The sequence below is a fragment of the Oratosquilla oratoria genome, chromosome 9 (genome assembly GCF_046742065.1).
Source record: "Oratosquilla oratoria isolate Oo_2021 chromosome 9, ASM4674206v1, whole genome shotgun sequence".
Lineage (NCBI taxonomy): Eukaryota > Metazoa > Arthropoda > Malacostraca > Stomatopoda > Squillidae > Oratosquilla > Oratosquilla oratoria.
Genome location: NC_134785.1, coordinates 53,487,335 through 53,499,513, shown reverse-complemented (window position 1 = coordinate 53,499,513; position 12,179 = coordinate 53,487,335). Strand labels below are relative to the sequence as shown.

The following is a 12,179-nucleotide window of genomic DNA, read 5'->3' as shown; positions in this document are numbered from 1 at the left end:
TTTGTTTGGGTTGAATCCCTTTGCCTTGAATGGTAGTGCTGTCAGTAAATGGGACGCCCCGTCTTCCAGTGCCATTGCTATCTTTCTTTTCATGTGCTTCGATAGCTGATCTAATAAGGCGCGAAGCTCCTGGCTCACTCCCCTGCCCTTTGAGATATTTCTACTTATTTCTCTTATTTGATCCTCGTTGGTCTCATTCTGTTGATCTTTTGGCATGATGTTGTTTGTCAGGGAGGACGTGAGTTTCAGGGAGTTCTGGTGTTCTGTGCTGGCAAGGTTAAGCGGGTTTGAGACACCTACACCTCCAATGCTTGGTGAAAGTTCAATTAGTTTTCGTTCCTGTTCGTCTGGTGTCCGTCCGTTGGCGATGGCCGGGATTAGCTCTTTTTCTGATAGTTTCTTGAAGAGGACTTAGTATTTCGGTGATGTTTGGTACCGTCCTTAAGAGGTAATACCATTTGTATTTGACACCATGTATGAATATTACTTCTACTACTACTACTATTACTACAACAACTACTACTACCACTACCACCACCACCACCACCACCACCACCACTACTGCTTCTACTAGTACTAGAAACAACCCCTATTTTCATAAATCATAATGTAGACACTCACTTTTCATCCTGGTAAGATCAGTGGTAATATCCAAGTACTGGTACTGTGATCCTAGGTTTTCCAGTCACTGAAATCCAAGGTAGGAATAAACATTGGCTAATTGATTGGTGGATTGATTCCTGTGTGGGGAAGGTCCTGTTCTCTTTCTTTTCCTCACATTGATTTACGGATCAGTGTTCGTATGAAAATTGTATTCCGCAATAACCTTTGAACACCTTATGTGTGTGTGACTCACCACCATGGTCTTGGATCACGTGTTGGGCTCGTGATCGACAGCTATTTACCTCCCGGAAGAGAGCTCAGACCTTATATATAACCGATCTGTGGATGATGCTGTGACCTTACACGCACACACACACCCAACTCCCCGCCCGTGAGAGTTGGAGTAACGACCCGCAGGGCAGTGATACTGAAATTAATTCAGCCCTGGGCGGGATTCGAACCAGGACCTCCGTAGTGGCAGCCGGGAATTCTACCAACTGCTCCACGAGTCGTGTGTGTGTGTGTGTGTGTGTGTGTGTGTGTGTGTGTGTGTGTGTGTGTGTGTATTTAATAGTATTTACATAATTGTAATGTACAGGAAAAGAGCAATGCTCATGGATTTCTCTCACTTTCCAATTAATTGTTATGCTTAACGTGCGTGTGCGTGGTTATGTTTGTGTGCTATTTTGTGTGTGCGCGTGATTAACAACGGCCTTGAATCACGTGTGGGACTCGTGATCGACAGCTGTTACCCTTCCGGATAGGAGCTCCGAGCTCATGTATGGCCTGTGTGTATGTGTGTGTGTGTGTGTGTGTGTGTGTGTGTGTGTGTGTGTGTGTGTGTGTGTGTGTGTGTGTGTGTGTGTGTGTGTGTGTGTGTGTGTGTGTGTGTGTGTGCAACCACAATGACATTCGTGCGTTCGTGCGTGTTGCTATCAAGGATGTCTTTATGAGTGCGTGTCATGATCAGTGTGTGTGCATGCATATATTTGACTGTATTTTCCTCTGACCTCAGGCGTTGTGTGTGTGTGTGTGTGTGTGTGTGTGTGTGTGTGTGTGTGTGTGTGTGTGTGTGTGTGTGATTCACCATGGTCTTGGATCACGTGTTGGACTCGTGATCGACAGCTATTTCCCTCCCGGAAGAGAGCTTAGAGCTCATATATGACCGATCTATGGGTAATGCTGTGACCTTACACGCGCGCACACACACACCCAACTCCCCGCCCACGAGAGTTGGAGTAACGACCCGCAGCGCAGCGATACTGAAATTATTTCAGCCCTGGACGGGATTCGAACCAGGACCGCCGTAGTGGGAGCCAGGAACTCTACCACTGCGTCACACGTGTGTGTGTGTGTGTGTGTGTGAGATTCACCATGGTCTTGGATCACGTGTTAGACTCGTGATCGTCAGCTATTACACCCATCCTTTCTCCCCTGTCTCCCTCCACTTTCTCCTCCCACTTTCTCCTCCCACTTTTCTTCCCTCTTTCCCTTGCTTCCCAACCTGACTCCTGACTTGCATATTCAAACTTCATTGATAATCCCACGACACGCTGTAGGCCGCATCTCTATATTTTATCCTTCACTTCCTCTCTCCCTTCCTCCTTCCCATTCGCCTTCCCATTCTCCTTCCCCTCCTACCTCCTTTCTCTCGATCTTCCTCCTTTATTATCTAGTTCCTTCATTCCTTTCTCATTCTATCCGTTACTTCTCACCGTTTCTTCTCTCCTCCTCCTTCACCAATTCCTTCTTTTCCTCTTCCTCTTCCTCTTCTTTCACTTCTTCATCTTCCTCATCTTCATCCTCCTCTTCCTCCATTCCCAACCTCGGTGCCACACCAGCAACTCCAGCTGACCTTCCCCGTTGTAGTGATGACCTTGAACAGTCCCATCCTTCCCTCCCTTCCTCCCGCTCCTCTTCTTCCTCCTCCTCCACTTTCTCCTCCTCCTCCTCCTCCTCCTCTTCCTCCTCCTCCTCCGGCTATTTATACTCTTCCATATATCTCTCGTCCTTCCAGTTCTTCTCCTATCAAGACTCTTAGAAAACCTGTCATAAAGATACGAGCCGAGGATCTATAAGACTATAACCAGCCACTACCCTTAGCCTCCTTCCCCTCCCCGCCTACCCCTTCCCAGCAGCCCCTTCACCCACGCGACCACGGAGTGATTATGTTACAGTTTTATGAAGTTAGAAAGGAAACCTGTGATTCGGAAGGATTGAGGGAAGCTGATGCCTTTCGCGCGCAGAGAGAGCGAAGATGGCTTTACTCGTATTGAAAGTAAATACAAGTTACACTCTAGTGAGTCTGCAGAAATGGCCTCACCATCTCTTCCTCCTCCCCTTCCATCTCTTCCTCAATCCCACTCCTCCTCCACCACCCCAATTCCCATCCCCATCCTCCTCCTCCTACTCCTCCTCCTCCTCCTACTCCTCCTCCTCCTCCTCCTCCTCATTTTCTTTGACACCCAGTTCCCTTTCCACTTGGTTGATATTTAAAAAAAGATTCATGGTTCCCTTCTTATCATCACATGCCATCTCTGCAGCTTCTGTTGGCCCCCTCCACCTCCTCCTCCTCCTCCTCCTCCTCCTCCTCCTCCTTCCCCTCCTCCACCTCCTCCTCCTCCTCCTCTTTGTCAGCCTGTGTGTTCTTTTCGTCGTCTCCTACTCTTTCCACACATCATCCACCTTCTCCCAAACCTATATGTGAACACACACACACACACACACACACACACACACACACACACACACACACACACACACACACACACACACACACACATTTTATGATTTTATAGTTTTGTAGGCTGTATATTTTCAGCAGTAATGCTGCTATACCCAGTAAACCGTATATTACTATCATTATTATTATTATTATTATTATTATTATCATTATTACACACACACAAACACACACACACACACACACACACACACACACACACACACACACACACACACACACACACACACACACACACACACAATCCTCACAGTCTCCCACTTTCTTGTCCTTTCTCCTTGCACCTCGTTGCTTTCTTACAAGACACCTAAGTACCAAACAACTTCCATTTATTTTGTGTGTTTCCCGTCTCTCCCCATCCCTCACCGGCTTATCCACGATTCACTTTCCCTCCCGTCGTCTTACCGTCATCTCCCATTTTCTTCCTCTTCCTCCCCTTCCCCCTCCCCAGGCTACAAATTCCGGCACAAGCGAGCCCGGAATACTAAGTTTATTTTTGTTCCAAAAAGGAACTGACAAGAGAACGAACTAGCACGTAAATAAACAAGTGGCTATACTAAACTAGTTCACATCTCATTGCACGAGTAAGTGAGGAAGAGCTTGGTAGTTGCTACAAGTAAATGATCAGTTGTTGGGCCCTGAGAGTTTGTTGCCGTCGTTTGGACTGCCTGCCCGCGCGGAATATTAATTAAATTTGTAATATCGCGCGACCTTTCGGAAGGTGACACGGAATGGTTTCATCTCCAGCGATACTAGAAATTTAATTAAACCTCGCAAGGATGTCTGTCATGTGTGTTGGCCCAAGTGGTGGAGCAATGACCCCAACAACTCCCGGCCCCAATTCCCGGCCCCATTTCCCAGCCCCACACTCCCGGTCCCAATTCCCGGTCCCAATTCCCGGCCCCACATTCCCGGCCCCAACTCCCGGCCCCAATTCCCGGCCCCACATTCCCGGCCCCAATTCCCGGCCCCAACTCCCGGCCCCACACTCCCGGCCCCAATTCCCGGCCCCATACTCCCGGCCCCAATTCCCGGCCCCACACTCCCGGCCCCAATTCCCGGCCCCATACTCCCGGCCCCACATTCCCAGCCCCACACTCCCGGCCCCACACCCCCGGCCCCACATTCCCGGCCTCAACTCCCGGCCCCAATTCCCGGCCCCACATTCCCGGCCCCACACTCCCGGCCCCAATTCCCGGCCCCAATTCCCGGCCCCATACTCCCGGCCCCAATTCCCGGCCCCAATTCCCGGCCCCATACTCCCGGCCCCACATTCCCGGCCCCACATTCCCGGCCCCACATTCCCGGCCCCAATTCCCGGCCCCACATTCCCGGCCCCAATTCCCGGCCTCACACTCCCGGCCCCAATTCCCGGCCCCACACTCCCGGCCCCACACTCCCGGCCCCAATTCCCGGCCCCACACTCCCGGCCCCACATTCCCGGCCCCAGTTCCCGGCCCCAACTCCCGGCCCCAATTCCCGGCCCCACATTCCCGGCCCCAGTTCCCGGCCCCATGCTCCCGGCTCCAATTCCCGGCCCCAGTTCCCGGCCCCATGCTCCCGGCCCCATGCTCCCGGCTCCAATTCCCGGCCCCATACTCCCGGCCCCACATTCCCGGCCCCACATTCCCGGCCCCACATTCCCGGCCATACACTCCCGGCCCCACACTCCCGGCCCCACACTCCCGGCCGCACATTCCCGGCCCCACATTCCCGGCCCCACATTCCCGGCCATACACTCCCGGCCCCACACTCCCGGCCCCACACTCCCGGCCATACACTCCCGGCCCCACACTCCCGGCCCCACACTCCCGGCCGCACATTCCCTTCCTTTCTTACCTTCTACCTCCCTCCCATCCATCCTCCCATCCTTCCTTCTCTCTTTTCTTTTCATTCTTACCCTATTCCTTCACTGTATTCTTCCGTCCTTCCTTCCTGTCTTACCTCCTTATTTTCATATTTCCTCCCTTTCTATTCCCTTCCCTTCCTTCCTAACTTCCTTACTTTTATTTTTATCTCCCTTCCCTTCGTTTACCTTCCTTTCCTTCCCCTCCCCTTCCCTTCATTTCCTTTCCTTTGCCTTACCTCCTCCAGTCCAGTCTTTCTTTTCCTTCTTTCCTTCCTAACAATGACCCCAAAGCTGAATGCTGTCACATATAGAACGATAAGATATCTTTCTCCCAGAATTTGTTTGGAGGAGTGTAGCAGGGAGTTCTCTTCTTTTGTGCTCCAACAAACACGGAGTCACCCAACACATAGCGACGCAGCATCCCTCGAACGTGTGTGTTTGTGTGTGTGTGTGTGTGTGTGTGTGTGTGTGTGTGTGTGTGTGTGTGTGTGTGTGTGTGTGTGTGTGTGTAGGGACGTTATGGATACACACCTGCAGCTTAAACAGTCTAATCTATGAATTATTACATTTGTTTATTACTATATTATTATTATTATTATTATTTATATTATGATTTTTATTTATATTTTTATTTTTTATTTATTTATCATTATTATGTTTTTTCGCATCCGACTTAGTTATGGACCAAAAGGTCTCCTGTCGGCATGCTCCGCCTTTGTAATCCTTGGTAAATGTGTAGATGAGTTATCATCTTAATCCTGTCACGCTTTGATTTTTCCTCTCACCCAAGTAAAATCGGCTGGCGTTAATAGAGCTGGGTACCAGTCCATTGGTCCGTTAATCGCTAATTAACGAAGTTAGAGAATTTATTAACGGATTAACTTTTAAGTTAACGTTGAAAATAACTAACGGGCTAGTTAACTTTCGTTAAATTGGCAACTAACGTTAACTACGTCCGTTAACTTCATACATAATTTTTTCCCTTATTTTGTTTTCAGATTTTTTGTACAAACTCTTTTGAGAACGTGACAATATAATTGAATAAGTCATTGCAACGCTTTCCAACAAAACAAATATGTATTATTCTATAGTGAAAAAAATCTGTACCTCAATGGATAAATCACGAAAACTGAATAAATGAAAAGAGTATAAAGATATATGTCATAACATATGACACATTTCCTTTTTGCTGACATAAGCTCACCAACAGTATTATATAGTAGGTCTGACGTACGGTAGCCACTGTATGCTAATAGTGGGCAGTGGGAGTTTTGACCGACTGCATGCTTGTATTATTGCGGTTTGCGTTTGTGCACATGTACTGTACGCTCCCTTTCCTCGTCCGAAAACTTCAGAACAAAAGAAAATACAAGTCACGTTTCCTTTTTGCTGACATAAACTCACCAGCAGTATTATATAGTAGGTCTGACACACGGTAGCTATTGTATGCTAATAGGGGACCGTGGTAGTTTTGACCGACTGCATGTTTGTATTATTGCGGTTTGCGTTTGTGCACATATACTGTACGCTCCCTTTCCTCGTCCGAAAACTTCAGAGCAAAAGAAAATACAAGTCACGTTTCCTTTTTGCTGACATAAACTCACCAGCAGTATTGTATAGTATGTCTGATGTACGGTAGCTACTGTATGCTAATAGGAGGCGGTGGGAGATTTGCCCGACTGCATGCTTGTATTATTGCGGTTTGCGTTTGTGCACATATACCGTATGCTTCCTTTCCTCGTCCGAAAACTTCAGAGCAAAAGAAAATACAAGTCCTTTGACGTCTCTAGCCGTTACCAGGTGGTTGGGTGCAGTGGACTTGAAGGAAGGAGGCTCTTGGCGACAGCAACCGGAATTGAACAAAGAAGCGTCACTCGGTGCGGAAGTTGAGGAAGGGATCAACTGCGATTGCTGGCTACCGGGACGGGGCCCCACGTAGACGACCGAAGTAGCCAAACGGCAGTCCTCGTTGAGAAGAGGAGAGTGTTGACCTGGAATGAACGGACTGGAACGAGACCGGAGTAGCCAGGCAGCAGTCCTCGTTGAGAAGAGGAGAGTGCTGACCTGGAACGAATGGACTGGGACGAGACCGGAGTGGTCAGGCGGCAGACCTCGTTGAGAAGAGGAGAGAATGCTGACCTGGAATGAACGGACTGGAACGAACTGGAATGGAGATCGAAGGGGGAAATGGGTGGTGGAGACAAGAATGTGTCTCCACAGGAATGTCCTTGCGGTTAAACGAAGAGTCCCGTCGGAATTCCAGGCACTTTGGAATGAGTGGCACTAAATGCGCGCCGGACATCCAGTGCCAAAGTGTCAAGTGTTCGTGATAATGCTGAGATTCTTGATAAGGCAATCGCATATAGTACAGTTAACCTGTACCACAGTCTGGGGGTTCCAGACGCAGTGACTTACTTGCGCGTTACGAGTTTGTGCAAACTATACGGAACACCCCTGCGTGTCCACACGTTACAAAAAAAGTATGCACAATCGTCAGTCCATTTCTAGGTCTAGGTGGTGGTAGTCATGCCTGACGAAGAGCTTATTTTAGCGTTTTTATACTGTTTACTACTTCGTCCACACGCACGGGAATCCGTATACAAACCGGTTTGTGCAGGCAAGCCTACGGTAAAACATGCATTCTTAGCATAGAGTATCTGTCCCAAGTTCTATGAATATGGCGATTGTTGCGTTGATCTTCATTAACTGGAAACTCGCATCCTCACGGCGTCTGGCCACAATCCTCGGGCCGTTCCATAAATCTCTTCATGAAGAAGAATTGGACTTTTATTTGTATTGTATTACTGTGGGGTGTTTCCATGTCACTGGCTTAAAGAAGTGGTTTAGACGAAAACGGATGTCATCTTTCTGTGGAAAGATCGGAAGAAAGTTGAAATGGATCTTGGGTCCGGTCCAGGGACCGAGTGTCAGCACCTGGGGTTGGGGTTGCTCCTCCAGATGGTCAAGACGTGGACAGGGAGACGACTCTCTCAGACGTCCATCTATGACCCTTTTGGTTATTTTATTTTTCAGTGTGAGAAGCTAACCGAGCAAGATCGACTGATATATTTTTCTCTCTGCCTCTTGTGTCCCTAAAGTTCCTCAAAATAGAATGGAAAAAGTCGACAAAAATAGATTAGTTCATGTCTGATTGATAAAGTGCACCCTTCACAAGAACAGCTGCAACAACGCCTTTGCAGTGAAAAGACACCAAAATCTTAGAGAAACAAGCGGACATAACCAAAGGAGGAATTTTTATTTGGTTTCGACTGAAGATATTCTGAATGGAATGACACAACGTTTCATTTTTTTTTTTTTTTTTTTTTTTTTTTTTTTAAGACGAAATTAAGACGGCAAGCATGGTAGAAGAGCACCGGAAAACGGCTCTTAGTATAATAATTTCTTTTTTTGTAAAAGTCTTTTAGACTTCCTAGGAGGCAGCGGCTTGTGTCCCGCGCAAGTTTTCTTTGGTATATACTTGCAATCAATAATAAAAAAAAAGCCTCATTTTCTCCATCCCTCTCAGATCGTCTCACCTCATAATTGATCCTGTCATCGCGTTTCGTAGAAACGACGAAGACTCGGAAACACAAAGCTCCCGGGTAGCATGACAAAGACGAACGAGAACGAAAGTGCACCTACGGATTAGATCGCGTAATTTCTTGTCGTTTGCGGCTCTGTATTTTCCAATCTCAGCTCCTCTCTCTCCATCTCTCCATCTTTCTCCTTCCTCCTCCTCTGTTATCCTCCGTCCTCCTCTCTTCTCATTATCCTCGTCTTCCCCTCCCCCCTCCCCCCCATTTCTTACCCACTGCACTTACATAGGCTCCCCACTTTTTTCCTTACCCATTCTTCCCCTTCCTCTCATCTTCCCTAAATTCCGTTCCCCTCTCTTTACTATCTTTACTGTCTCCTGTCTACACTTCCCCTCTCCTCCTCTCCCCTCAATTCCCCTCTCCTCTTCTCCCCTCACATCCCCACTCCTCCTCTCCCCTCACTTCCCCTCTCCTCCTCTCCCCTCACGTCCCCCTCTCCTCCTCTCCCCTCACTTCTCCCTCTCCTCCTCTCCCCTCACTTCCCCTCTCCTCCTCTCCCCTCACTTCCCCTTTCCTCTCCCCTCACTTCCCCACTCCATCTCTCCTCCCTTCTTTCTATCCTCCACTCCTCTCCTCTTCCCTCCCCCTCTCCCCACCCTTCCCCTCCCCTTTCTACCCTCTCCATCCTTCCACTCCCCATGCCTTTTCTCCCTACCCTTCCCCTCCCCCTCCCCTCCCCTTGACTCACCTCACTTTCCCTCCCCTCCCTTTCCCTCTCCTCCCCCCTTCGACTCCTCTCCCTTTCCCTCCCCTCCCCTCCCTTCTTCTCCCCTCTCCTCCCTTCCACTCCCCCGCCCCTCCTCCTTCACCTTTCCTTCCCATTTCATCCAGACACCTTCCAGACTCGAAGAACTTCCTTCCAGGTCTTGCTGGAACGATCTTTTCCTCGGTTCCGTAACACCGTCAATTCCTTCATGTCCTCGCCGTCTCGTTCTCGTTCCCTCCCCACTCTCCCATGGGAGCGTAGACAAACGAACCCATAGATTGGTCATACGAGATCTGAGCTCTCATGCGGAGGTTAATAATTGTCGATCACGGGTCCAACACGTGATCCAAGACCATGGTGAATCACACACACACACACACACACACACACACACACACACACACACACACACACACACACACACACACACACACACACACACACACACACACACACACACACACACACATACACACACACACACACAACATACACAGCATACACACACACACACACACACACACACACACACACACACACACACACACACACACACACACACACACACACACACACACACACACACTGGAGTATACATACACACACACACACACAACTCACGAGCGTAGCTCCCCTTCTCGTAAAATACAACTAGATAAATATACACACACTGAGCACACACGCACACACGCACACAGTCCTCTCCCTTCACTTCCCCACTCCCTCCGTGATCCAAGACCATGGTGGTGTATCACGCGCGCACACACACACTCACACACACACACACACACACACACACACACACACACACACACACAATAAAAAACTCCTTGCCCGCCAGAGTTGGAGTGCCGGCTTGCAGTGCAGCGATTTTTTTAAGCCCTGGTAGGACTCGAACTCAGATCGCTGAATTAATGGTTGAGAAAGGTACCACTACACTGTCGAGGCTGTGTGTGTGTGTGCGCGTGCGTGTGTGCGTGCGTGTGTAGCGTAGACTAGCATGGCTTGTTGTAAACTTTTTTATTTTGTGTATTCTAGAAGTCGATAGTTTTAGAAATCCTTCGTTTGGTTTCCTTGGAGTCTTTCGAGGGCTTTGCGTGGGTATATCTGCGTTGTCTGAGACACCAGCAGCTGATGTCATGCATTCTTCTACGAAGTGCCATGCCGGAGCCACGAGCTTGAATGTTTTGTAGTGCATGATCGCATATGCAAGGATCTGGTTCGTTACTGCATCTAATGAGTCTTCTTATTTGAGTTCAGAGACAACTTCCATCCGCCGTACGTTGGGGGTGGTGGGGTCTGTCCTTCGTCGATAGCTATTCAAACGCGGCACGGTACGGAAGGGATCTGGTGTTTTGTATTGCGGGTTTGACCTTGAATGGATTCGTGCTTTTGTGTGGAGAGTACTTTGCCTGCCTTGGCTTTGTCCTTGAGTGCACATTGGAAGCTTCACATCTGTGCATGATCGCGTGTCTTCGCGCGCGTGTGTGTTGTATTCCCGTGGGTCTGAGAGGTACAATAGAAGAGAGGAGAAGGAAAACGCAAGGTGGGGGAGGTAAGGAGGAGAACAGGTGTTAAGTGGGGTAGGATTTTGACGGACAATTGAAAAAAAAAAAAAAATAGTTTTGGAAGAAAGAGAAGAGATTGGGGGTGGGGGTTAGTCAGGTCGAAATGGAAAGGTAAAAAGTGCAAACGGACAATGTTAATGGAAGTGAAGGCGTTAAGGGGAAGATGGTAGATTATTTCAGGGATTTTTCAATGTGGAGGACATTGGGGAGGGATTGATTGTGATAGTGGAAGGCGCTAGGAAAAGTCTGTGACGGGAGAATAAAATTATAGGGTTATAAGAAAAGATGAAATACAAAGAGTTGAAAGTGGGGAAAGTCGATTAAGAATCTGGGTTAGATAGGTGTCACGTAGTGTCTTGTAAAGGGAGGAACAGTTATAGTGGGCTAATGAAGTTGTTTACTGTGTGCCTAAGGGAGGGGAATGTACCAAAGGACTAGATGAGTGCATGTATGAAGGAAAAAAGGGACAAATGAATCCTATAGCTTGAGAGAGATTTATTTGTTAATTGTAGTTGGAGAGACATAAATAAGGGTGTTGATTGGCAGGGGAACAGAGGGAGTAATTTGGGAAGAACAGTGTGGATTTAGGCAAGGAAGAGCGTACGAAGATCGAATGTTTGTAGTAAGGCAGACCTTCTTGGAGAAAACAAAAATCCTTGAAAGTCTCTTTTTTCGTGAGTGTTTATCGTAGTACATCTACTCTTTGTTCTTGCAGACCTTCTTGGAGAAAACAAAAATCCTTGAAGGTCTCTTTTTCGTGAGTGTATCGTAGTACATCGACTCTTTGTTCTTGCAGACCTTGTTGGAGAGAACAAAACTCCTTGAAGGTCTCTTTTTCGTGAGTGTTTATCGTAGTACATCGACTCTTTGTTCTTGCAGACCTTCTTGGGGGAAAACTAAAACCCATGAAGGTCTCTTTTTCGTGAGTGTTTATCATAATATATCTACTCTTTGTTCTTGCAGACCTTCTTGGAGAAAACAAAAATCCTTGAAAGTCTCTTTTTTTGTGAGTGTTTATCGTAATACATCACCTCTGTTCTTGCGGACCTTCTTGGACAAAACAAAAACCCTTGAAGGTCTTTTCCTTTTATGGTCATTGTAACACAACGTCTCT

The 12,179-nt window shown here is 48.0% G+C and overlaps 1 protein-coding gene across 7 annotated transcripts in view; it reads left to right on the top strand.

Annotated features, from left to right (window-relative positions):
* The window catches only part of LOC143028414 (uncharacterized), a 254,050-nt gene that overhangs the window by 182,420 nt on the left and 59,451 nt on the right, over positions 1-12,179 (top strand). The gene's annotated exons all lie outside the window — the stretch shown is intronic.